General features: G+C 50.1%; 1 protein-coding gene across 1 annotated transcript in view; it reads right to left on the minus strand.

Moving 5' to 3' along the window:
* Positions 1–26,799, minus strand: part of ZFHX3 (zinc finger homeobox 3) — a 258,118-nt gene extending 231,319 nt beyond the window's left edge. Inside the window, exon 1 of the mRNA XM_040982429.1 lies at positions 26,453–26,799. The gene's annotated coding sequence lies outside the window, so the exon portion shown is untranslated. The remainder of the gene's footprint in view (positions 1–26,452) is intronic.
* Between the last annotated feature and the right edge of the window lie 966 nt (positions 26,800–27,765).

Genomic DNA, 27,765 nt, shown 5'->3' on the forward strand with positions numbered 1-27,765 from the left:
GACGGCGGCGGCGGCGGGAGCTGGCGGCGCTTTTAATCCCGAAAAGAGGCGCTCGGGCCGCGGAGCCCATCAAGGCAGCGGCAGCAGCGGCAGCAGCGGCAGCGGCGGCTGGCGGGGGTCGGCGGAGGACGCGCTGCTGGCGGCGGCGGCGGCGGAGCTGGAGCGCGCTCGGCGGAGCCCGGGGCGGGAGGCGGCCGCAGCCGGGGAGCCGGAGCCGCCGCCGCCGCTGCCGCCGAGCAGCATGGTTGGCGGGGAGTTTACAGCCCCCGGAGCGGGCAGGGGCCACGGAGGAGAAGCGGCGGCGGCGGCGGCAGCGGCTCTAGGCTGTAATTGGGATGCAAAGCAGGCGGCGGCGGCGGCTGCGGCCGGGAGGAGGAGGAGGCGGCGGCGGCGGCGGCGGCGGCGGCGGTGGTGGTGGTGGTGGTGGCGGCGGCGGCTGCAGCGGTCGGAGGGGACGCGCTGGAAGTGGGAGCTGATGAGTGAAAAGAAAAAAAAGTCTTTGGATCTTTATTCTGCTAATTAGTTTCCTGCAAAAAATGGCTGTGATTAATTCAGTGCGCATGTGCTTCATTACCCAGGCACGACGGGAAGGGCTAATTAGCCACCTTCTGGATCAATAAGATTCAGCAAAAAAGAAAAGGGGGGAGGTGGAGGGAGGCAGAGGGGAGGAAGGGAGGAAAAAAAAAAAAAACAGGGGAAAGTGATGAGCAGGGCCAGGAGAGCAGGAAGAGAGGATGGGAGAAGAGGCTGGGAAGAGGGAGAGAGGCACCAAAAGTTTATGCATGTATTAAAAACACATACACACCACACACACACACACACACGCGCGCGCGCGCACACACACACACACACACACACTGAGAAGTGGAATGCAGGCCGCCAACAATGGGAACCTGGCTAAGATTTTTTTTTTAAGATTTTTTTTTTCTTTCCTTTCTTCTCCCCCCCCTTTCTTTCCTCTTTCTTTCTCTTTTATTTATTTATTTATTTATTTATTTTTAGCCAATGCAGCGGTGTCTAAATTGCATAGAGAAAGAGCATCTTCAAAGAAGTCGGGGGGGGGGGGCTCATAATAGGAGTGAGTGAAGGTGCAAGGCAAAGGAGATAGGGGCCAGAGGCCAATTTAAGTTGCAAATCTGAGACTTTTTTTTTTCCTAAGTACCTCGTTCCAAATCACAGCACGCAGGAAGGAAATAGAAGGGGTGAAACTTGAACACGTACCACAGACTAGACAATCTATCTGTATGTGTGTATGTACATATATACACACACACATATATAACGTTAATTTTGTCTTTGACATAAGACACAATCAATCTTCCCTGGTTCTATAGAAAGAGAGGGGGTGACGATTAGAAGAAAGTAAAGCGGGTAAAGTGAATCGGAACTGAAAGGAGGGCAAGTTGAGGAAAGACAAGGAAAGGAAAAGTTGCACTTGGAAACAAGTCCAACTTTCTACCTTTCTGGACTTAAGAGAAAAGTAAAATCAATTTGCTCGTGTAAAACCTGGAAAGCAGATGTTTTCAAAAAACACAGGAAGCTATTTTGTCATCAAAAGCGGGGATGTAATAAAGGCAGTGAAAAATAATTTCAGACTAAGTTCGTAAGAAAGAAAGCCAATATATTTAAATAGCGAGGAAAGGTCTAGAGTGTGGAAAGGGGAAATTACATACCCTACCCTAATGCCAAAAAAAAAAAAAAAAAAAAAAAACGACCAGCTACCTCCAAGAGTTTAGAGCAGTCTCGAAGTCAAAGGGCTTGAAATGAGAGGATAGCTTTCAGATAAAGACCAGGAGCCGTGCATCCCAGCAGAGCCCAGGACTCAAAGACCGCAGCCAGGGACCCTGCTCCCGGTACATCAAAGCCATCTCTGAGGCTGGTGCAGGGGACCTCCAAAAAAGCAAGCAAACAAATGCAGGAAGAACAAGAGTCAGTCTCTCCCTCCCCCCCCCCCATCCTAGCCTCAGCGTCACTGGTATTGCAATAGATTTTTTTTTTTAATGACAAGTATGTATTTATGTAAGTTCTAAATACAAACTAGTACCATTGAAATTACAATGTCTGGAATAAAAGAAAATGCAATCTGCACTTTAAGTGATCTGTAAACAAATGTAAAAGCAACGCGGATGTTTTTGAAGGCATTTTCAGCAAACCCTGGAATGTCAGAGAGAGAGAGAGAGCCCGCCGTAAAAGTTATTTTTCTTGGGGGTGGGGAAAAAACACACCTCCCTCCCCCATAGCCTACTGAGATTATTTGGGAAGGAATTTGGAGATTAATCAGGAAATCTGTTTGATCAGAAAGTTAATTCTTCATTTCGAGAGATTTTTTTTCCCCCAATGTTCTTAAAGAACATGCAGCCTCTTAGTCAAGACTAGGGGAAGAAAACCGGTTTAGGATTTTGCAGGGCTACCTCATCTAATCCTTCTGAATTCACTCTGGGAATAATGCTGTTTTATTTAGGGGGGTGGAGGAGGGAGAGAAAGAAAGAAAATACATTTAGAAAACTCAGGGGTTTCCTCTCTATGAGCCAAATCTGGGTTGCCATTCAAACTTTTCCTGGCCGCTTTTCCATGCGGGACAGCTGATCAATAACGCCGAGTCCAGCTTGGCTTGCTACAGGTTTCACCAGTCAGTGCTTGCAAAACCTTTGTCATTTTCTAAAAATAAAAGAGCTAAAAGTTATTGTAGAAGAAGGGGCTTTTTTTTTGTCCCCTGCACAATGTGTCTTTTGTGAGGTTGCTGCCATTCTGGGTTCTCCATCGCCCTGGACAATGGAACTCTCCGGGAGCCTACGGGGACTCTGGCTTTTTTCTTTCTTGCCTTTTTTTTTTTTTTAAGGGAAGGATGAAACATTCCTACAGTCCAAACACCACCTCTACTTTGATTAAATAAATATTTATCTTTATTGTAGCCATTGTATATTTTTGCCTTCAGTTTGCCTGGTTTCTGATGATTATTTAAAAAAAAAATTTTTTTTCCTCATTGGCAACAGTTAATCTTTTTTCTTTCCCTTTCAGTCCAAAGTGCAGGTCAGTGTAAAATGTAGCTGACTGAAAGAAGACTGGTAAATTCAGAATTTTTCCATAATACCTCAGGTAAGGAAAATCGCTTAGAGCCTCAGCAGTGTGTTGGCTTCTTAGTTATCTGTCTTTATGAATCTTTATAAATCTGTTGGTTTGTTTCTTAACGATGCCACAGAATTAAATTTCTCCTGCTGGATCTTGGTTTTTTTAAAAAAAGCCACTTAAATATGATATTTGTTTTCTTTGAAAATATAAATAGTACTGCGATGAACTTGTAGCTTGCTTGTGATATAAAGCTGTACGGAAGGAAAACGCTGTCTCCATTGGTAGAAGCGATTTGAGGGGCATTCTGGATTTAATGTATGTCGTGTTGCAATGGAGGAAAATGTCAGCTTAATCTGGTAAATACTTGTGCTAATGTAACTGAGGGGATTCGTTATAAGGAGGAGAAGCACCAAGCCTGTGTGACTCAAGTGTTTGGATGGTAATCCAGCATCTGTATGGATTATTTTATGTACAGAAATGAAAAAAGAAAGGAAGCAAGAAATTCAGAATCTCAATCCTGTATTTGGTTGGGAAGAGGACAGAAATTTTCAGACCAACTTGTGTTTTGTTTTTTTTTAAGACATTTACAGTAGGGAAGGCAAGTGGATCGTGGGACTAAATATGGCATTGCTGTGTACATCTCTCTTTTGTTCACATGAATGAATATGCATGTATGTCTATAGAAACACAAAGATGTATGCATAAAGGGGCACCTAAATACACATTTGAATGACTGCAGATGTCTCTGCATCTCTGTCCGTGGATACAGGCATGCACACTCATACACCAGGTGTCTGTAATAGCAGGTGTGCCCCAAGCTCCGGAGGGTTGTGCTGCGGTAGGGTCTGTGGGTCCAACTCTGTTTGAAGCCACTTCTTTTGCAACAATGTAGCCGTGTCGGTTTAGTGATGAAGATGTGCTTGGTGAATTTGAGAGCAAGTCTGCTCCCCTGCAACCATCAGAATCTAGGGTTGCAGTGGGAGCTGCTATTATTTTGGTACAAGAGCTGGAGATGCCATGGGCCAGTCTTGGCGGGGAGAGAGCAGGAGGGGAGCTCACTTCCAAAGACCTGAGCTCTGGGCCCTGGGTTTCCTTCTGAGGGGGTGGGGGTGGGGGTGGGGGTGGGGGCACAGAAACAAAACCAACCACAGCAACAACCAAAAAAGTGTGTGTGGGGGGACTGGGGGTGGGGGGAGCAGAGAAGAGGAAAAAGATCAAACCCGGTGTAGAGGCAGGCGAGGATGGAAACACGCCTCTGTAGCACTAACTCCCAGCGCCAGATCTAAGAGCAGGGTTGCAGGGTGAGGAATGTGCGGGGTCCCTCTCTGAACGCACTTTGTTATTCTAAGTCTATTGTATATACGTGTTGCTGTCCTTTCATTTGCCACGACAACATATGGATTCCATAAATGCAGACATGCTGAAGTGCATCTGTCTGGGTAGTTAACACGATCCAAACATCCCTCCTCGTTCCGCTAACTCCAGCTCTTTCTCAGGCTGCGCTCCAGGGCTGCCGGGTCAGGCCCGTGCCCTCAGGCTCCGAACGCCCCACCAGGCGCTCCCTTTTGTGACCTTTGCTCCATCCTAGGTGCCCCCCACCCCCGCGGACGGGTGGTTGCGCCTACAGTACTGAGGGTCAGAGACAACACCGTGCTAGTGAGCGCACGCATGGAAAGAAAAGGGTTAAGCTGCCCAAGCCGGGAGGGAAGGGGCTGGAAGGGGCTGTGTTCATCCCCAGCGAGGTGCAGCCACCGGCAGCTGTGATTTAGGGGTCAAGTCCGAGCTCACCTCTCTCCTGCCTCTGGAAATGGCAGAAGATGAGGTAGGGCGGGAGAAGCAGGAGAGAGTGGCAGGCAGGCGTCGCACGTGGCGCTCCATCCCTCCGGCCCCCCTGGCCACAGCCGGCCTCAGCCAGGCCCCCTGACCCTCAGAGGCATCCCGCAGTGGGCTTCCTTTTGTCCTGGGGGTGCTGGGTGCACTGCTTCTGAAGGTTCCCTCCAAGATTGCTCCACACACAGCTGGTTCATACGATTAAACTGCTGTGCCCTGAGAGGCAGGCAACCACCAAACCAAAAAGTTCCCTCTCAACATGCCAGGGAAGGAGCAGCTTGGATCTGGGAAGGGGAAAAAAAATTACTTCCCTCATTCCATCCCCTATTTGCAAGAACCCAGGACATCCCTGGAAGTGAAGAGGGAGTAGGGATGTTAGATTCTAGCTGTGCCCACCTCCGTAGTGGTACACAGTGGTGTCTATTACATGCAGCTGTTTACCTTGTGCCTACATTCTCTGCGCATAGGACTCTCCTTTCCGCCCCCCCCCCCCCGCCCTCAACTCACAAAGCCTGGAGAATACTTTTGTCAAAATATTTTTCACGCCTGAAAGATAACCAAAAGCCAAATTCAGATTTATTTCTGAGACGTTTCACTGGAAAAGAGCACAGACTCTCGAGTCCCCTTTTGCTCTTGGAGCAGCATAGGGCTGGCCAGGATGTGGGTCACAGCGCCCAGGTGATGCCCTGGCAGGAAGGGACTCACCCTACAAAAGGGGCTTTCTCAGAAAAAGACCCCCCCCCCCAGCCACCTTCCCAGTAAGGCTGGACATTAAGGAACAGGACAGCTCTTTTGCAAAGTTGCTTCAACAAAAGCAGCGTTGGAATAGCACAAGAATGGACTTGACATACAGAAGAGAAACAACTAGATTGCAGGGGGTGGGGGGTACGAGGCAGGTGGGGGGGGGGATGCAGAAGGTGAGTCAGTGCAGGAGTCTGGGGCATGGCCAGAGCAGGCTCTGAGCTGCGCTCCCCCTACTGAGCTCGCTCCAGCTATCGGGGTGAGTCACCCGGATTTCAACCTGTGTTTCTAGGGCAAGAGCAGAGTAATGGGTCTAGAAGGCAGCTGAGGTCTATCCGTGGAGCCCGGCAGCCCCTAGCCCTGCCAGAGCCTCCAAACCACGGAAATCAAACCGAATCGGCCGCGGGGATCTAGAGAGGTTTCACCCCTGGGGCAAGGGGGAGGGAACAAGTCCTTTTTCTTTTTTCCCCCTTTTGAACTCCTGATTCAAAAAAGACCACAATCTACTCTTGAGTGCTAGCCCCAGCACACACATTGTGGATACGTTCCATTCTTTTCCCCCCCGCAACCCCCTGTTTCTCAGAAGTAAAACCTTTAAAGAATTAGCCCCAAACTTGGAGTGCTGGGGTCCTAGAAAGAGTTCCAAATGATAACGCCTGCCCTTCATTTCGAATACACAGCACAGGGTGAAAGGCTGGGCAATTAGTCAGTTCCAGTGTTGGAGGCAGATTCCCAGTTTCCCTGATTTCCTTTGCAATAGAAATCAGAGATTCAGCCGTGGGGCTGGTGGCTCTCTCGGGTTCTGTACCACCTGCACCATGGGCAAGCGCTGGCATCCCTTTGGATGACCTGGTACTAGAAGTTGGCACCGCATCTAAAGCCTGGGGCAGGCGTTTAAGAGTGAGAAGTAACCTCATCACAGAGCAACAAAGTGAACAACTAGAAGGCAGGAGACCCTTGTTCGGGACTGCATCCCGCTTTAGGGATTTCCAGGGGCATAACTCAGGGGTGTGTGGAAGGGGAGGATGGAAACTGCGCAGCGCACGCGGAGGCGGCTCTGGAGCCCGGAGCAGGGGGTTAGGAGTGCGCCACACGGGGACCTCACTCTCCTTTGACTACAGCCCCCCTGGGCTGGCCTGGGGAGTTGGTGCGTACTGTGGCACGAGCATGGTGGATACGCACACACGCAGGCGTGTGCTAATGGAAGGACGCGCGGCTGAGCAATGCCCCATGCCTGCGTTTCTTGCAGACATGGCTTGTTTAATGGCCATCGAATTGAGTGCTTCATCCACAACCTCCCCTTTATTTTTTATTATTATTATTTTGCTCAGAAATGTACAAAAAAAGAAAGAAAAAAAGAACCTATGCCATGTGCATATTCTGGAGAAACGTGAAAATTTCTTTTTTTTTTTTTTTTGAGAAATACCTAGCGCCGTAATATTTCTGATTTAAGGGACTAAGGAAATCTTTGCAGTGAAGGAAATCAGTGGGGGACGAACTAGCTTTTCCTTATTTTGTGTGCCTTTCCTCAAAGCCAGTAATGGGATTTAAAATGAGAGATTCCCAGTCCAACTTCTCCCTCCCATTCCCATTAGCTCTCTTTGCCCCCAGAATACATCCGCGAGAAGCGCACGTCTAAGGGAACCCAGGGGACAGTTGAAACCAAAACACGGGGTCTGGGGCGCACCTCGTATCAACTTTCTTTTCCAATGAAGTTGAACAACAAGAAATAACAAGGACAATTTAAGCAACAAACGACATCGAACGGATATTCTTCCAAAGCAAAAATTTTCCAATTCGTTTGTTTCCCATCCTTAGAAATGGAGAGGAAAAGGCAGTTCCAATCTTCTCTCTCGCGCGCGCGCGGGTGGCACGAAATTCAGGGCCCGCCTGGTGAAGGCTGCGGAGCCGAGGGCAGGGCACAGCCGGGCGGGACCCCGAGAGTCCTGTGCGCGCACGCGTGCGCCAGGCCCGGAGCACAAGGCTGGGACTCCGACCAGCTGGGCTCTCTGCTGGGCTGCCTGCCCTCCAAGCCGAGGTCAAAACTGAGGGGACCACACTGGCTCCCTCTGGGTTCTGGGCGCACCCTCACAGCCATCTCCTAGTCTAATTCCAAAGCTAAACGGGCAGCGGGGAGGTTCGACGCCGGAGTCCTCCAGCCCAGACGTAGAACGCACCCTTCTTGCATCTGCTTGCCAGCTCTCCGGATCTGGGTGTTGGAGGGACCAAGCACTGGCCCCACACTCCACCTTGTCTCAAAAAACCACAACTTCCCGAATCTCCAGTTTCCCCAGATGCAGACCCCTGCTGCCTGAACCGGCGTGCGCCTCTCAGGTCTGACACACTCCGCTCCATTTCGGGACCTTTTCTCCCCCAGCTCCTTTCTGGCTCCCGGAAGGAAGCCCGTGCACTTCGGCCCCTGGAGACGTTGGCTGAAGCATTTAGGCCAGCACAGAGCCGCTGCCCTGAAACCGTGGCGCCCCTCACAGATGCGCAGAGGGCTTGGCCCCCGCGGCCCCTCGGCTGGGCGGAGAAACGGCCCGGGGCGGAGCAATTCTCTCACTGTCTTTGCGTCCCTGCGGGCGCCCAGAAAAATCACCAGTCTAGGGGCCCGACCCCAGCAGCGGCCTGTTAAAGAGCAGGCACTGCAAGGGCGCACCTGATGGCACAGGGGCGCAACTCTTGGCCCAAGGCCGCACCGCCCAGGCCCAGCGATTGCTTTTTCTGCACCGCAACTCCCACCTGGGGCCACGCGTCCTGCGTTTCCCATTCCGCCGCTCTCTCCGAGCTCCCGGCCTCCGCAGACCACAGGTGCCCCACCCCCAACCAGTGCGGCGCCCACCGGGAGGTCCCTAACCCTACTCCGGGAGGATCCTGAGCCGAGGCCTGGAGAAGCGTGAAGGTTCTGCGCCCCCTTGGCTCCCAGAGCTTAACTGGGAGTGGAGACCCCTGGGGTCCTGGCCGCCATACTGAAGCCATCGCACAGCCAGCGGACCGACTAGGAGGCGTTCGCACTCCAGGGGTGCCGGTGACTGCGAGTTTGGTGCCCTACACGTCCCTCCCTCTCATTTTGTCTGGGAAGAAAGGAGAAGCTGGGGGGCTGGTGCCGACCCCTGTTTCCACAGCTTAGGAACGCTGCGGCAGGGGGACTCCCTCAGAACCACACTCGGTCCCGACACTTGAATGCCAAAGGTTAAACTCACAGTCTTAAGGGAAGGGCTTCCTGCCAAGTGGAACAACGGTGCTGGCTGTCTCAGGCCGTCCTCTGCCCCACCAAGTACAGCCCCGCAGCACCGGCTCCCACAGTGCCTGCACTTCGAGCTGAGGAGCCCCTCCGGGCTGGCTCTGGCCCGCCCCCATCTCCAAGATGCCTCTCCTCCCTGCTCTCCCCTGGTTGTTCCGGGACAGAGTGGTTTGCCCACACCTGGTGATGTATAGGGTGGGAGCCAAGGGCTTTTTTTTTTTTTTCCCTGCAGAGACCAGTGTCATAGAGGGGCCCACCCTTTGCCATTTGGCTCCAACTTCTTGGTGGAGGTAAAACCGAAGCTAATAGATTGATCTGAGTGTCCATCCCTGGAGGGGGCTGTGGGTGAGCAGGTGAGGAGCAGATGTGCAGGTGGGAAGTTTCCAGCAAGAAACAGCTGTGGGGGCAGGGACCACAGGCACCTCTTCCCTTTTCCATGTCCATCTGCAACTACTAACCCTGGTGAGGGTGCACCAGCAAGGGAACAGGAAGAAGGAAGAAGAAAGGAGATGAGCTCTGGGGAGCTGAGTAAGGTGGCTCTTTCTTCTTCCTCTGCTTCGTGCTGTGCACATGCTGTGTGCCTGCTGCCTGGCACACATTTCACATGTGCTTGCAGTCTCCCAGAAGACCTGGGAAACCCTTTGTTCCACCCCATAGATGAAGAATGCCAGACACAGAGAGGTTAAGTCTCCTATTTAAGGTCACACAGCTAATTCCATGGGTTGGCTTGAATTAGGACTCAGGCCTGTTGGGCTTTAAAGTTATTTCTGATCCTGCCATCTGCCTCTTGTCAAAGTCCCAAGGACTCGGGAGACCCCCAGGTTTGCAAGAGCAATAGAAGTGCAGTGCCAATGGGCTGATAATAGGGCAAGGCCAGTGTCCCCAGAGCCTGTCCTCTGGGCTCTGTGCATGCAGGGCTGCATTTGGGGTGAGGAAATGAGTCACTAGTGGGCACAGAGGATCCCCGCTAAAGGGAAGAAGCAGCAGATCCCCTGGATGCTGGGTCAGCCCGGAATCCGCAGGCTTGATTCGCTCACAAGTTACAGAATCTTTTCCCGGGTTTTTTTTGTGCTCCTATGTAAATGCTCTTACAAGTTCCTTGGTCCTGTAAGTCAGCAGGGCCAACAGGGAGGGGCCGTGAGATGACCAGCCCTGTGATGAAAAACATTAGGAAATGCACTACCAAAATATTAGAAAATGCAGTGGAAATAAAGGAAGTGGCATACCAATCAGAAGTCCTGGTTGTGTCCTCTCCCTGCACTACATGGCGTCTGTCTTTTAAAGATTGATTTATTTTTATCTATTTGAAAGGCAGAGCTACTGAGAATAAGGAAAGTGAGCTCCCCTATCCACTGGTTCACTCCCCAAATGGCTGCAACAGCCTGGGCTGGGCCAGGTTCAAGCAAAGAGACTGGACCTCCACTCGCGTCTCCCACATGGGTGTCCGGGGTCCAAGCATTTGAGCTACTGACTGCTGCCTCCCAGGTGCACTGGCAGGGAGCTGCACTGGAAATGCAGCAGACAGTACTAGAACCTGCTGTGCCCCAATGCCTGGCCCCAGTGTCTGGCCCCAGTGCCTGGTTTTGCAGGCCCAGAGATGCAGCAGGGCATGTGTGGCAGCAGTTCTGCAGTCTCCTCCGAACGGTAAATGTCTGTCTTGCCTGTCCTGGGGAGTGACCATGTGGGAGTCTCAGGCCAGCTCTGGCTTCCACTCCTCACAGAGCCTGAAGACATGGGCTGCTCTCTCCTCGTCGTGTGTGTGTGTGTGTGTGTGTGTGTGTGTGTGTGTGTGTGTGTGAGAGAGAGAGAGAGAGAGAGAGAGAGAGAGAGAGAGATGGGGCAGGACTGGCCAGGCCCACATGGAGGGGCTGCAGAAAGGCTTGTTAAGGAAGTCCTTCTGACTAGGCAATCCAATTACATAATGCTGCAAAAATAACTCTGGGCTTCGAGTCATGGCCAAGTGACGTATTTTGTTAATGGAGAGGGGGTATCAAATAGCTATCTTTTAACCCAAGGACTGGGAGTGCACTTGTATGCCCTGGTCAGATCCCTACCGCTCTCTCCCTGTACCTCACCCCACAAGGGAAGTCCCGGAGGGAACGGCCACAATGCCCAAACCTTCTCTGCCCGCCTTTGTTCTCCAGGTGCATCTAAGGCCAGCTGTTTAATTTAGCCCTTGAGTCCATCCCCGGGAGGCACGCCTGTCCAAATTTGTCTCGCCATGTTCTCTGCCATAAACTGATCAGGGGGAGGGGGAAGGGCAAGAAGTGAGGGCAGGGCAGCTAAGGCATGGGGGAAAAAGAGTGCCGGGGGTTTGGTGTGGTTTTCTGGGGCGGCGTCTGTGCGTGAGCATGTGGTGTTTTGTTCTATCCATGTAGACAACGCGAGGTTGGCAGGCCTCCCGTGGAGATAACCAGCTCATCCCAGCTTGGCTGGGATCGTCCTGGGTGCAGTCCTAGGGCAGGAAGACGGAGTGCGTTGTGCAGCTCAGAGGCTTTGAGCACATTTTCCGCACGTAGAGACACTTGTGATGGAAATAAGGTGTATCCCTCCCGTGTGAAATGACTCAGGGAACGAGTCAGCGAGGCGTTTCTGCACAGGCTCAACGGCTTGTTTTCCAGGAATCTGAAGCAGCCATATTCACCCATGCCCCTAACTTGAGCCACCAAGGCTTTCTGACTGGAAAATGAACCAAGTGCCATACACTTGGTTTTCCAGGTCAAGTTTCTAGTGTGTCCCTTCCTACTGTGCTTTGTGTGGGTGGTGCAAAGGCAGTGGGGGGTGGGGTGGACGAAGAGTGGGCTGTTAGGTCATTTTAAAAAAATAAGTGTATGCCATAAAGGCATTGTCACTTGTCTTTGTTTCACCTAGGGTGGGTGTGTGTTTCAGTTCCTCTTTGTGGTGCCGTGGTCAGATACTGCTCGGGATCAACCCCCCAGTAGCATTTTCTGGTTCCTGATGCTGAGGATGACAGCATCTGAGCCTTTCAGATGCAGCCTGCCAATCACAGCCTTAGTCTAGATCCATCTGACCTTGCCCCCACCAACACACACACACACACACACACACACACACACACACACACACACACACACACCAGAAGGAGATACAGGAGGGTGTGCAAACCCAGGCCTGAGCCACTCACGGCATCTAAGCTTCAATTCACAGTCAGCCCCACCTCCCTTCTACTGGAAATCCACATGTGTCCAACCTCCTTCAGCTAATTACAGAAGCAAGCAGCCCTCCCTCCTTGGGCCCTATTCCTTGGTTTCTAAAATACCCGCGTCCAAGCCCTGAAACCCTGCCTATGTGGGGGCTGCAGGGAGAGGAGAGGGTAGAGTGAGATGGCCTCCCGCAGCGGGCACTGCCTTTATGGAGTCTATTTCCAGTCTGTTTACCTGGCAGGACCCACGTGACCACCCCAGAAGGAAATGCTGACATCACTGTCTCTCTCACACATGTGCCGCCGGCCTCCCAACCAGCTCTCCCTGCCTGCTTGACTGCCTGATGCTCGTAACCATCCTGCCTTCCTCTTGCCCTGAGCTTCTTGCTGTTTCTTAGGCCACATTTCCCTTTGCTTTTTCTTTCCTGGCATGCACATGCATTTCTGGATGCACCCCCGCCCCTCCCCCTACACACTCCTTTCCAACAAGGCCTGCCTTCCTCCTTTAGTCCTGTTTAGATCTGTCACCCAGCGAGTCTTCACTCTGTTTGAAAACAACACTTCCCTCTTTATCATCAACATTTCTAAATGGGGAAAAAAGGGCTAGAAGGCTTCACAAAACCTCCCAGGCCCAGGGTTGGATGGAGAGAGAGGAGGGAGGGCAAAGCAAGGCTGCTGCTTTTGAGCCACTCAATTTCCTGCTCCATTGGCCTTCTAGATTCGGGGGTGGGGGGGCTGGGCGGGAAGGTGGGCCAAACGCGTGCTATTTGTTTACATGCAGCCTTTCTCCTTCCCGTCTATGTCCCTCATTGTCATCACTGCTGCCAGCCAGGGAGCCCTCTCTTCCCCCACAGACAGGCTGGTTCCTGTTCTGAGAGAGTTTAGTGGGCATGCGCCCAGCCCAGGACCTAGGGAGCTGGGCAAGTCCTGGAGGCGGAGAGGAGGCAGGGGGAGCCAGCGTGGTTCATTCACCAAATGGTTGCAATGGCCAGTGCTAGGCCGATCTGAAACCAGGGCCTGGAGCTTCCGCTAGGTTGCCCATGTAGGTTCAGGGTCCCAAGGACTTGCACCATCCTCTAGTTCTTTCCCAGGCACATGAGCAGGGAGCTGGATTGGAAGTGGTGCTGAGACTCAAACTGGTGCCTATGAGGGTTGCCAGCACTGCAGGCAGAAGGTTAACCTACCATGCCATGGTACCAGTCTCTCATCCCCCTGTGAGTATGGGGGTTGGAGTGAGGACAGAGGGAGGCACAGGCCTGACCTGTGAGAGTGAGGCTACAAAGGCATCATTAAGTATGACGTCAGCATCCTCAACAGGTACAGAGGCGGGATCCTGCAGGAGATTGTGCAGAGCTTATTGGGTGTGTCACCCCTGGGTTGGGTAGAATGTCAGAGACATAGTGTGATGTGGAATGTCTGACTGAGACCCAGAGCTGGGACACTACTACTGGTCTCCAGAGTGGGCACCGTGCCAGGTCAGCGGGCTCTGCCACAGTCAGGAGAGAATCCCTGATCCCTCGGCGAGCTGTGAAGCTGGCAGAGGGGTTGCCCATAGGAGCATGGAGATAGATGATCTCCTCTTCTCCTCAGGTTTCAAATCCATGTCAGGAATCCAGAACTTTCTAAATGTTTCAGGCATGTTTTTATTTTAAGTGTCCAAGTGTTACAGGTGAAGGACTTTGTTGTTGAGCATTTTCTATCAGGCAGTTCGATAATTCCGAGGATCAATCTAATCATTTTTTTTCTAAAGATCTATTCATTTTTCTTGGAAAGGCAGATTTACAGACAGTAGGAGAGACGGAAAGATCCTCTATCTACTGTTTCAATCCCCAAGTGGCCACAATGGCTGGAAAGGCTGAGCTGATCTGAAGCCAGGAGCTAGTAGCTTCTTCTGCGTCTCCCACCCAGGTGCGGAGGGTCCCAAGGTTTCGATTGCTTTCCCAGGCCACAAGCAGGGAGCTGGATGTGAAGTTCAGTAGCTGGGACATGATCTGGTACCCATTTGAGATCCTGGCACATGCAAGGTGAAAATGTAACCACTAGGCTAACATGTCAGGCTCTCTAGTGATGTGTGTGTATGTGTGTATTTCAAACTTGACAGAAGCAGTACTGAAGGGTCCCAGTGTCACTGTCATGATCTCGGTCGCAGTGGGGCCCTGAGCAAGCAGGAGCACAGAGGCTGATGCAGCACAGGTGCCTGACCCCTAGCTGTAGGTGTCAGATGCCCCTGTTTTTGGAGCCTATGCCAGTCAGCTGTCATTTTTTTTAAAGAATTTATTTCTTTATCTATTTGAAAAACAGACACATGGAGGAGGAGATAGACACATGGAAAAGGAGAGAGAGTTCTTCTAACCCTTGGTTTCCTCTCCAAATGCCCAGCCGAGCTGCGCTAGACCAGGCTAAGACCAGAAGCCTGGAATTCCACCTAAGTCTCTCAAGTCCCGACTCAGCCTGGGACTCAGGTACTGAGCCGTCGCCCGCTGCCCCATGCCCATTAGCAGGACATGAGCCAGGCACTCCGATCATCCAAAGCTCGGGCTTAACCCACTGGACATCATGCCCGCCCCGCATACTAGCATAAAAATAATGTCGTGTTTCAGGCTCAGTACCTGCAGGGAGATGGGAACACACAGGCAGATCTGTATGACTGCTACGTGTTGCTCCACCTGCTTCCCCAAGGAGAACACCAGATGGAGTCTCCCCCGAACTCATCTCTGGATGCTCACAGTGCTAATTGGTGCTCAGCGACGTGCCCGTGGTGAGGAGGGAATAATGATCATGATAATGACGATGATGACGATGACAGGGACAGCACCGAAGGGCAGAGAGAAGGCTGTTCTGAGCAGAGACAAATGCTTGACAGGCAAAACAAGGCGATGGCACTGAGGACTTGGAGTCCGTGCTTCTCAGATCAGGCCTGTGTTTCAAGAAGTCCCTCTGGTACTACTTGTTAAGAGAGTGGTCCTGGCTGATGATGACAGAACAACCACTGGAAGTGGGTTGAGGATTACATTTTGCCATCCTTGAATTTTTGACAAATACGATTTAGCTATCTACTACTTCTCTCTCAAGGTAAACAGCCACATCAGAGACACAGTCCTGGCAGCTGATGACACACATGCCACACAAAGTGCCAACAACTAGGAGCCAGAGATGGGCGTCTCTCCCGGCGACGAGCCAGGGAGCTCTAGCATATTCCTGGAAACGTGGAGACAAAAGCTCATCCATGTACAGTTTTTTTCACACTGTGCATTTTCTTCTTTCTCTTCTTTTCTTTTTTTTGAGAAGCAGAGAGACAAATATCTCCCTCCATAAGCACCTGCCAATGACCAGGGCTAGTGCAAAAGTTCAGTCCAGGTCTGCCCGAGTGGATGGCAAGAGCCATCACTGCTACTTTCCAGGATCTGTGCTGGCAGAAGCTGGAGCCAGGAGCCTGTGCCAAGGCTCGAACCTGGGTATGCTAAGGTGGAAGGTGGGCTGCTTAACTGCTGGCTTAACCACTGGGCCAAATGCCTCACCCTTCATACTCGTTTCTTCTTCATTTTCACTAATTTTGTTAAAAAGATAGAGGTCTTTCATGGTCTAGCCACTGGTTTACTCCCTAAACGTGTACACTAGATAGGATTGCGTCAGGCTAACAAAGCCAGGGGCTGGGACCCAATGTGGGTTTCCTGGCATGGATGGTGGATGGCAGCGAAACATGAACTTGAACTGTCACCTGCTACCTCCCAGGGTATGCATCAGTTGGATTAGGCTTGAACTCAGGCACTCCAGTATGGGGTGTAGATAGATAATCAGGATTCAGGCATCCCAAGGGGCCACTTAACTCCTATGCCAAACACCCAGCTCTTTGATAAGCTTTTTTGAAGATCCTTATGAGTTTGGCTTCTTTTGGGGGGCACTAAAATGAATATTCCTGTAACTCAATTTTCCATGAAATGTGTATAAAATAAAAGCAAAAAAAAAAAAAAAACCCATCCTAAACAGAGAAATAAACATAAGGAAGAGCTACTTGAGCTTTGCTGAACATTGAAAAATGAAGCAAATAAAGCTGAAGAGCATGACAAAATCATCAAAGTCCTTTGTCCTCGTCCTACCTCTGTCCCTCCAGCCAGTCGAATCATTCTTGAGGTGCGTTTCCATATCGACTAGAGATAACAGCACCTGCTCCTTAGGGTTGTCTGGGGATCGAATGAGGTGGCAAGTGCAAAGTGTTTGCCGTAATACCTGGCCCATGGCATGGTTCAGCAATGGTTCGACATATCCACATATCCTGATGCTGCTTACTTGTTGCCAGGACCTGGTTGGAGTGTCATGACCCAAGGAATGTGAGAGTACTGCATGAACCACACGGGCTGTCACAGATCTAAGACACCCTTTTCAGGAATCAAAAGGTTTTCAAAAAGTTTTTGGAAAATGTTGGGGGTGGGCGTGGGGAATCTGCATAGTGCTCAGCATTTTCCTGCACCCTAATAACCTTTATCTTTCATTTCCATGAGCTTTTTTTGAAATACTTTCACGGTCTGGAGGCTCTTGGTTAAAAACATGTCAGTTCTTGGAAAAGGGGACAGGATCAAGGACACATCTTCTCCAGGTCTGGGTACCCCATGCACCCAGCACCAGCCGTCATGTCACTGAGATTTGAGGAGCACAAGCAAACGCCCAGCAGATACCCTCAGGAGGAGCGTTGAGGGCACAGACGGCTTAACATGACACTACTGCTACCCAGCTGGGGCAGGGTGGGGGAGTCCTTGAGTAGAGGGGACCTGCAAACCAGCAAGTCCACCTCACGGCAGCAGCATTGCCGAAGGACCCGGTGTCTCCTGGGAGGCACAGAAGTCCCACAAGGGTCTTCCCCTTTTGGTCGCTGAGAGCAGGACAGATCTATTTCCACCCATCCCACCTGCCTTCAGGGTTGCTGTCTCCTTGTTTCCTCCCTGATGGTTGGTGATGGAGAAGCCTGGGAACTGGTGCTGTTGGGAAAGTCTACGGGGGGAGGGTCTGCAAGGCTGCTGAGCAGCCAGCGTTGGCTTTCTTTTGCAGAAATCATAGGATCATCATTGCTCTTCTGTGGGTGTCCCAATCATCAACACCACAAACGACAAGGCCATCATCAGACTCATGTGCCAGTCCTCACGGACCCTCAGTGCAGGGTCCTTCCATCCCTTAGAGCAGCTCAGGTAAGCTCCTCTGCTGTCAGACCTCTCTTACAGGGTGTGGGGTTCAACCTGAACCCCAGGACAGGCGCTTGACTGCCCACTGGATGGTGAGTGCTCATCCCCGGATTTTCTGCATTTATTGGCCAACATGTCAGGAGCGACAGGTTCCAGCATCTTGCTAAATAAAACACAGATTACATTTATCATTTCCCCTCAATCTGCTAAAAATCTTGTTATTCTTTCATAGAAGGAAATGAATCAGTTTGACAGGACTTGTTCTATCAAGTGATGTGAGTTCCCAACACTGTTTTCGTAACAGATTCTTCCAGAAATGATTTAGCTGTTACCCCTCCCCCCCCAACCAGGTAAAATTTGAGATTAGGATGTTACCAGCTAGCTTTCCCTTTTCTTTCTAAAGAGATGAATTCTTTTCTTTCTATCTCTTCAAGTTCTTTTTATTTAATTTCTTCTTTTAAACCTATCTCAGGCAGGGCTGGGCCAGACCAAAGCTGGGAGCCCACAGCTCCGTCTGGCCCCTGACCTGGGTCGCAGGGATCAGACACTTGGGCTGTCACTCGCTGCTTCTCAGGATGCACATTAGTAGGAAGCAGAGCTGGGACTTGAACCACAGGCACTCTAACAGGGGCTATGTGTCCTAGCACAATCTCAACAGCTGTGCCAAATATTCCTCCCAAAGTTTTTTAAAGATTTATTTATTTTTATTGGAAAGTCAGATGTACAGAGAGAAGGAGAGACAGAAAGAAAGATCTTTCATCAGCTGATTCACTCAGCAAGTGGCTGCAGCAGCCAGAGCTGAGCCAATCCCAAACCAGGAGCTTCTTTCAGGTCTCCCATGAGGGTGCAGGGTCCCAAGGCTTTGGGCCATGCTCGACTGCTTTCACAGGCCACAAGCAGGGAGCTAAATGCGAAGTGGGCAGTCAGAACTCAAACCAGTACCCACATGGAACCCAGCACATGCACGGTGAACATTTACTACTAGGTTATCTTGCTGGGCCCTTGACCAAGTTCTTAACAAAATGACTCTCCTCTTTTAGCCTTTAATTGTAGATACCCTTGCAATCAACTGTATCCATCAGAAAAATTTAGTTGAAAAAGTTGAAGATATTTTTACTGGCGTTTAAATTATATTTAAAGATTGTGCAAAAATGAGGAAGCAAGCAATCTCTACTGACACAAGCCTGTTTTCAGAGATCTCCCATGGACTTAGGAATGATCTGAAGAGATTTCAGAGTTAAATAGGTTCAAGGAGGGGTCACGTTGGGTCAACAGAGTGAAACTAATGCAGGCCAACGCCATTATTTCCCACAAACATAGTTAACATGTGCTGGGAGTAAATGAGGAAAAAAAAAAGGAAGAAAATATATGAAAAATTTCAGTGTATCTCTCTTAACATAAATTACAGGGGCTACCATCCTAGCACAGCAGATTAAGCTGTCACCTTTGGCATCATTCTCCAATATTAGAACCATGATTCAGCTGTTGGCTGCTCCATTTCCAATCCAGCTCCCTGCTAATGTGCCAGGAAAAGCAAAGATGGAGTTCCTAGATCCTGGCTTCAGCTTGTTCCAGCCTGGGATACTGCAGCCACTTACGGAACATTGAGCGCTCACAGCCTGATCCTATGATTACTCACCTCCTTGAGCCTGGAATTTACATTCCCTTTTAAACAAAGTCCCCAAAGCAACAGCCTATCATAAGTGACTGCTGATTTTTCAACAAACTCCCCAAGCCCATGACTCCACACCTTTTCCACACTCCTCAACCCTCACCAGCCCTTAGCTTCTTACTTTTCAGCAAAAGATTTTGTGGGGCTGGTGTTGTGCCATATTAGGTAAAGCCACCATCTGCAAAACTGACATCCCACATGGAAGCCAGCCCATGGCTTGGCTGCTGCACTTCTAATTCAGCACCTTGATAATGACCCAGGAAAAGCAGTGGAAGATGGCCTAAGTACTTCAGCCCTGGATGGCTAGGTGGGAGACTCGGATGAAGGTCCTGGCTCCTGGCTTTGGCCTGGTCCAGCATTGGCCCTTGTGGCCATAAAGTCTGATGCATCTAGGCCCCCCTCCTCGATCCCATGATCCTCCACTTACTCACCTCTCCCATCTGTAGACCCCATGACCTGCCTGTCTCTACAACTCACATCTTTTTTGATCCATTTCTACATTGCAACCTCCCCATGCTTGTGCCCCTCCTTCTGTTAAGCAACAACAAGAACACTTCTTTTGATTCTACTATGATTCTACTACTTGCCTGATGCACAAACTGTTTCCAGTCACCACCCAAGCTGCCAGAGAACATGCAACCATATTTTCCAGCCATGTTTGAGCAACTCCAGTGTTGCAGAGCCCCCTTGCCTTTTTTTGGCTGCTCACAGTCCTAGTGCCACCATGCAAGGGCAACACAGAGCAAGTTTCCTGATGCAGGCGCCCTTTTTCCTGTTCTGTCTCCCTCTGTCTGATCTTTCTAAAGCTAGGAACTGCCACTTCCTGCAGCTCGGCTTCACATGACCTGGTTCTGAGTCCCTTTGGCCTTCCTGTTGCATGGTGCGTGTCTGACATTCTTCTTAAAGGGCCATGGCCCAAGGAAAAAAATGTCAGTTATTGGTGTCCACTCTCTCCACCCCAGTGGCCTGGCTTCTGGTTTCTTCCATGTTTCCTGTGTTATTCTTAGTACACTTGTGGATGCCTCCTACTGTTGCCTGCCCCTTCTGCCATGCATGGAGTAGCCTGCCTGGCCTCTGCTTCTGGCTGGCCAGGAAAGCCTGATGGGAGCCACTGAATGTTCCTGCCCCACCCCCAAGAGAGCCCTCACTGGGAACCAAATCCATAAGCACCCTGACCTTGAACCTGCCAGCTTCCAGAGTTGTGAGAAGGAAAAGTAACCTAGTCTATGACATTTCATACAGTAGCCCAAACTGATATATTTCATTATTTTTAAACTTTATTTTTAAAAATATTTATAATTATAGATGGGGCCGGTGCCTCAGAGTAGCAGGGTGAGTCTGTATTGCTGAAATCAGATGTGAGCACTGGCTTGTGCCTTAGCAACTCCACTTACAATCCAGCTCCCTGTTAACGGCCTGGAAAAGCAGCAAAAGACGGCCCAAGTGTTTGGGCCCTTTACCCACCCATGTGGGAGACTGGAAGAAGTTCCTGGCTCCCAGCTTTGGCCACTGGGGCCATTTGGGGAGTAAATCTGAAGATGAAAGATCTCTTTCTCCTGATCTCTCTCCCCTTCCTTCCTTCTCTGTCTGTGGTAACTCTGCCTTTCAAATAAAAATAAATTTAAAACATCTGCTGATTCACTCTCCAAATGCCCACATCTGCCACAAGTATACCAGGCAGAAGTAAGGTTTTGGAACTCTGCTCACACTTCCCCCATGGTAGCAGAGGTCAGAGGACTTGGGCTGTCTTCTGATGCTTTTCCAGATGCAGTAGCAAGGAGCTGGATTGGGAGTGGAGCAGAGAGGACACAAACCAGCTATGTGGGATGGGTGATGGCTTAACCCGCAACACTCTTCAATGCCAACCCCACTCTGTGTAACTCTGACTTTCAAATAAATAAATCTTAAAAAAAAAAAAAGAAACATGAAAACTTTGATGTCCCCAGACACGCTGTCCTCTACACTGACACCAATTAGTCAACTAAATACTAATAGACAAATTCACAGTTCATCGTCTTTCCCATGAGATCGTTTTTCTCTTAACACATGGAAAATGCGTATTATGAAAAAAACTGCATGGATTTCAAAAACAGTTTTTATACTAAAAATAAGCTCATTCATGCTTTCAGTTCTGTCTTCCACAACTTCTGGAAGTACCTCCATATATTACCAAACATCTCTCTAAAACCTACCTACCCTTTATCGTCTGCGTTTCCCTGGGAAAGAAGTTAAAGGGATGTTCTCTGGGTCACATCATTGACACACCTGTCCAGCATCTGTGGTCAAGCCTTGGGCCACTGGGTGCAGAATTCACCTTTCCCCATGGCCCTGTTCCGGATGCCTTTGCTGTGAAGGTTGCGTGGCCATGACCTGTAATCATGCAAGTTGATGGCTACCTGTTGGCTCTACTGCCAAGAAAAAGAACTCTGGGCCTCCCGGGTGTGTGTCAGATGCCTCTAAATATCTCAGAATACCTAGCACAATATCCTACTTATAAACCTCTTTTTGAAGAACAAATTTTATATGCTGTTCCCATGACCCCACTCCAAATTTTCATGTAGATTCTGCAGTGAGTATTGGCAGGCTGTATTGTGGTGAGTTAGGCAGCTAATTCAAGAGCACGAGCTCGGAAGCTGCCTAGGTGTTCCCTCCTGCCCACCTGTGACTCTCACCTATCACCTGAGAGGGGGCAGTATTGCATTGTTGTATAACCACTCCCCTCACAAGCCCCTACAAAGGCTCATGATAAAGAGGGGCTCGCTCTCTCGGTCAAGTGCTTCCATTGCTCTGGCACTCCACTGGCACTCCAACTCTTGGCTGCCCCAGTACCTCTGAGGACAGGTAACTCCTGAACATGGTCCCTAAGTGTCTGTTCTACACGAAGCCTGAACACTAGATTCCATGTAGCTTTGCCCCCCCATTTCTGATCCCAGGAATATCTGGAAGTCCTTAGAGATACTTTGGGGTTGTCATTTTGGGTAAGGACCAGGGATTCAAATAAATATAATCCAGGGCATAAGGCAGATTTCCTCCATTAATAAAGAATCAACCTACTCAAAATAACAATCTCAATGAAAAAAAAAAACACAAAACTTCATTTGAAAAATATCAAGAGCATTCCTACTGAGAATTCCTGGTCTAGGACAGTAGCTCCAGCCCCATACCTGGCAATGCTGCTTTGTTTTAAAGACTGTAGGATTACCATTGTGTGAGGGAGGTGACTCACAGATAACAACCATGATCAGACATTTGCTGATCTGCTGTGAGCAAGGATGCCAAGCCACAGTACCTGACGTGAAGGACTGGTTTGGAAGTAAAATGTTCTGGAATGATCTCTATGGCTATAGGTCTGTTCTCAGAGCAGCTGACTGCAAAGGATCCTGATGAGGTCTTCTCAGAAGACAGTTTTCTTCTCCACAGATGGAGAAAGGCAGCTCAGTGGGATATTTTTGGTTTCTTTTATATTATTATTTATTTATTATTTTATTTTGAAGGCCAAATTACAGGAAGAGAAAGAGAGAAAGAGAGATATATACATATACTGGTTTACTCGCTCAGATGGCCACTATAGCCAGGGTTGAACCCAGGAACTTCATCTGGGCCTCTCACATGTGTGCAGGGATCCAAGAACTTGGTCCATCCTCCTCTGCTTTCCCTGGCACAGCAGCAGGAAGCTGGGTTGGAAGTGGAGCAACCAGGACTTGAACTAGTGCCCTATTGCGATGCCACCATCACCAGCAGCAGCCTAACATAGTATCACAATGCTAGATAGACCTCAGTAGGATGATCTCATAAGGAGCATTAACGAGCTGTGTTCTTGGGCATACACAGGCTGTGAATGACAACTTTGAAAGAACAGGTACTGTTTGCTATGTTGACTTCAGAAACGCCTCATCCTCTCAGAGTGCATGAGGAATTCCTTCCACCCAAAGCCCCCAGGCGACAGATCCTAAACATCATGAGTCTTACATGTCATGGGGAAGCTGGTGGAATCAATGAAGCTCGAGACACCCCCTGAGAGGTGATTATAACTCTAATTAAAAATGGGGCATGACAGATGAGACTCCTGTGGACTCTCCAAGCAAGTGGCCTTTGTTCATCTTTTGGAGGGGAGGATTACTTTGTTCGTGTCACTTTGGACTCTTCCTAAACTGAGTGTCACCAAATTCTAAACACAGCGTGAAACTTAACATGGTCCAAAGACCAGGAAATGTTTTAAATCATAAAAGACAAAAAAGTTTGTAAGTAAGCCATACAAGATTTTCATTTCTTTTGTCTTATGGATTACATAGAGCCTGGAATATTAGAGCAATCACTTGTATGCTCTCTGTGCCAGTGTTGGATCCAGGTACTGAGAAGGACAGAGGAGAAATGAGCAGGACACTGTGCCCAGAGGGAATCTACTCTCAAACAAAGTTTTACAACCCTCACAGGTCAGAGCAGGTAGTGAGAACATGGGTTTGGGTAACCAAATGGAATTTAAATCATTATTATAGTGTTGAAGTGCATGAATGAATGAGACCTAGGAGTTAGAGATGGCAGGGGCAGAATGCTGAGAGGAGCAGCTACTATCACGAGAAGGCTGGCCTTCCCACCCCTCTAGTGCTAGCCGGGCCGGCAGCTTGCTGGAGGGTCTCTGCCCTACTCAGACCCTGAAAGGGAGATCACTCACGTCAGTATCCATGGCCGGGCCCAGCAGCACAGTGCAGTACGAAGGAGTCGGAAACAGAATGGTGTGGCTCACTGGAAGGCCTCAAGGTTGCATGAGGCCTCTGCATTTGCATGTAACATGGTATGTGTCTGCAGACACCCACTCCAAAGCCAAGAAGAGTGTCTCCCCTTCACAGACCTGCCTCTCTTTCATCCAGCACATCTTTTTATCAAGAAGTCAAATAGGAGAAAACTGAGCTCCTGCAAAGCTAGCTGTGTCACTAAACAAAGGGTTTAATGCAAGTCACACCATGGACTCCATGGTCACTAAATCATAGTGGGGTGACTGCACTGTCTTGACCCTTCACTGACTGGCATGAATCAGGGTGAATATCGTGGATAAGGTTCTCCTCCTGGCAGACTCAGGGTCTGTGGCTCCAGGTTGTCCTGCAAGACTGACCAGAACCCTTTAGTAATGATTCTGATATTTTGTTAATGAATGACAAAATTTGGAGGGTCCACATGCTGTTGTGTCCAGACCTGGGGAACTGAATGTTGGAAATAAGGATAAGGAAATATTTCTGAACTTAAGTTGCGCTTGCCTTGAGGCTAGTGACTGCTAACCTCATCTCTGGCCTCGATTCCTCCTCAAATTCCACGCACAGTAAACAAAGCATCTATGGATGCTTGCTAGACCACCTGTGACTCCCTTTCTTGGCCCCCTCTCTATCAACATCAATCTGACAGTTCCCCTCCTGGAGTCCCTCTAGGCCAACTTCCTTTCTTCCTCCTCTATGTTCTCTGAGTTCATCACAATAACTCTCCTAAAGAGTATGTGTGGCTATCTGTCCACTTAAGTCTTCGGGGGGATGCGAAGTATTTTGAACTCAGGGTCCAGTTGCTTTCAAACTGTGTGCACAACCCTCATCATCGACAGCATGTTTTATAAAAGGTTGTGGAAGGAATGAAGGAGATAAAGGGACAGGAGAGAAGAGGGGAAAGGAGGTTAAAGAAGACCCCACTAACCAGGCAGACTACAGTGTCCAGCTCTTTGCAATTACACACTGGCCAGGAGCGTGGGAAAACCCACCTGGTGGAGACCCACACAGTAGCTGGCTGAGGCCTTCAGCCATATTAGGCCTGGCTCTCGCTGTGCTTTTTGGCGGAACCTCAAGGAATCCCTCTTTCTTGGACCAGCAAGTGACTTACCTTCCTAGAAGGCCAGCATGCTGTGCCGAGTGGGCCATACTCCTGTGGTGCTGGCCAACACCAGCCTGCGTGGCCATGCCAGCAGGCTCCTAGCATCCCACGCACTGGGCCTTGCTGAGTCCTGCTGCTTATTCTACCCACTTTCTCTGTTTCTTGCTGATGAATAATCATGACTCAAAACAGTACATTTTGGTATCAGTGAGTGACTGTCACCTGCTCGGTGACCCTCAACCCAACGGTTTGCAGAATAGGGACCGCCTTCAGAAATCCCCCAAATAGTTTCTAAAGCACTGCTTGATTTTCCAGATAGTAAATCAGTGGCAACCATGATTGGTGCAGTTAAAAGTCCGGAGAACATCTAGGAAGGATTTTTTAAGAATGGGCCCCTTCTACTTGTTACTACTTTCCATTCCTGCTTATGCAAACCAGCCAAGTCAGGGTTTCAGATGGTCCATAGAGCATTTAGCACATCCTCTTACTGCTCTCAGAAATCAGTGCTGATGGCAGCCCAGACGTCCTGTACAGGGCTGTGTGAGAAGCACTTCGCAGTCACAGTCATAGAACATTTGCCCACTAAGGCATCTCACAGACAGATGAGTTGGGACGCAGGACCCTGAAGAGTAAATGGCTTCACAACTCGTCCAGGGACATACAGTGAGAGTGGCTTAGAACCAGACATGAACATCTCCAACCCCTAGTCCCTTGTTCTGCCCAGTTGGCATGTAGAGATCATATATGCATATACGTGCACATGCATGCCAACACCATGCAGATCCAGGTGCCTGAAGAAATTGAGGGAAATAATAGCCCATTTACATTTCGGGGTGGCCCAGAGACTCTGCAGCACACACTCCCTTCCTCCCCCTTCCTCTACTCCTACCCCCCCAGAAAGCAGAACATTGTTTCCAACCAAACCTTGCACTGAAAGGAGCGCTGTCAGCTGGCAATGACCTTGTGAGACAACTTTGGGGAGCGCGAGGGGCCAGAAGAGAAAGGCCCCATTCTCCTTGCAAACAGGAAGAGGAAGAAGAAAAAGCGAGCTCTGTCTCCACATGAGGCTTGCTGGGCTGGCTACGAACCGTTCCATCCAATGGATGCCTTCATAGAAGGAAGCCAAGCGCGAATACAATGTCTGGGATGCCCGCTCCTGGGACACACACGTGGGCTGGCTCCCGCTTGCGCCTGTTTGTGTGCGCCCTGGGAGAGCACGTATATGGGCTTCATGAGGCTAAGCCATAAACAGTTTGTCTTCGCCTTGCTATTTATAGGTTGCTTGGGGGCATCCTGTGCTCCCTGCAGCCCTCACCTGCTCAGATGGCTCTGGCAGACACTGAGCTGCATGGGGGACAACAGTAAAATCTGGAAGGGCTCCAGGAGCCCCACTCGCACCAGCCTTCCTGGCCACCCATGTTATCTGCAAAGGCCAACTTGTGCCCATTCTCAGGGTGAGGAAAAACTCCCCTTTCTGCTCTTCCCCTGAGCCGTTGAGTTCTCCTTTCCTCCCAGACACCTCTCCCAGGAGGCCTTTCCTTGTTTAGCACCAGGAATCCTTCCCTAGCCAGCCAGGGATCCAACAGCTGTTCCAACACGATCAACTCAGAAAACTGCACACTGCCTGCTCTTGCCTGCAGTGCAGGCTTTTCCGGGAGAAATGCTGAGCGGCCCAGGCTCACAGAGAGAAGAAAGTCATCAGTTCCTACCTGGTGCTGATCTCCAGGTTCACATAAGGGCCTTGAGTGTCCCCTGGCACATGGTGCTCAAGTTGCAAAGCGAGGAGAGACGCACATGTGACAGCCAGATGGGAGCTCCGGCCAGGAGATGTCTGAATGGTGAGGAGGAAGATGCCAACAGAGTCCAGGGGCTGCAGAACCCCAGCTGGCCACCTGGGTCAGTGTGGGGGCCCCTGCTCTTTCAGCTTCTTTGGCAGCCTCCGGGTCCTGCAAGCAGAGCTGGCGTCACGGCTGTGCCCTGTCCACTCGTGGGCTGTCACTCAAGCCTGAAGCTGTGCTGCTTGTCAGTCTCATCCTCATCTTGGGTGACACGGCCGGCTCCTGCAAACAGAAACAGGACAGAAGGATGCGTTAGCTTGCCTCTCCCCACCCAGCGCAGTTCGCCATTGCAGCACTGATTAAATACAGGACATTATCTCACCATAATGCCCTCCTGGCGGCGTTCCCAGGAAAATTCTAACTAATCATAAAAATAGAAAGAAAAACGCAACCTAAATTCCATTCCTCGTCTTAAATGAGTGATGTGTTCACTTTTATTTATTTTTCTGGAAGCGAGGCGGGAAAAGAAAATGAATTTTAGGGCTTGGAAAAACAAGCTACTAATAGTACTAAGCAGAGTTGGGTGGCAGGGCAGACAGCTCAACTCCAGCGAAAGTATCTCCAAGCCACGGGTGAGCCCCAGTCTCTCTCCCAACTAAGTATAAAACCTGAGCACCTGGCAGGGCCATGCCAGGATGGGACCAGGGAGTGGGAAGGCTTGCAGTGTGGACACATACACGCAGGCACATGAACACACACATATGCAAGATATCTGCTCAGAGGCTGCCTCACGGCTCCGGATGACAGGTAGCCTGCCATTACTCCTTGTAAGCAATGGATGACTTTCCCCTGGCACCATTCTTTCTGGAGATGGAGCCCACTTTTCACAGTCTCTCCTTGGAAGACCTTTCCTTCCACATTCACCTACTTCATTCCTATGCCTCCTTAGCAAGAGAACAAATGGCAGCTCACTTCAAGAACCCCCATCCAGACTCCTGTGCAGGTGCTGGCTTCCTAAACTCGCCCTTCACAGCAGTCCCATGGCTGTAATGAATGCAGTTACCCCACGGCCAGCTGTTCAACTTGATTGTCGCCCCCCCCCCCTCGGATCTAAAGACACATCTGTCCTGTTACCTACTTTGTAAGGGCCGGGCACATGACAACCATTCAATAAACACCTGTGCTGGAAGAGTGCCTGTGGGTCTGCCCACCTGGGCCTGGTACCTTCCAATTTTCCAGGAGCC

This window comes from Ochotona curzoniae, unplaced genomic scaffold (assembly GCF_017591425.1).
Source record: "Ochotona curzoniae isolate NIBS_2020 unplaced genomic scaffold, NIBS_Ocur_1.0 contig_3622, whole genome shotgun sequence".
Classification (NCBI taxonomy): Eukaryota; Metazoa; Chordata; class Mammalia; order Lagomorpha; family Ochotonidae; genus Ochotona; species Ochotona curzoniae.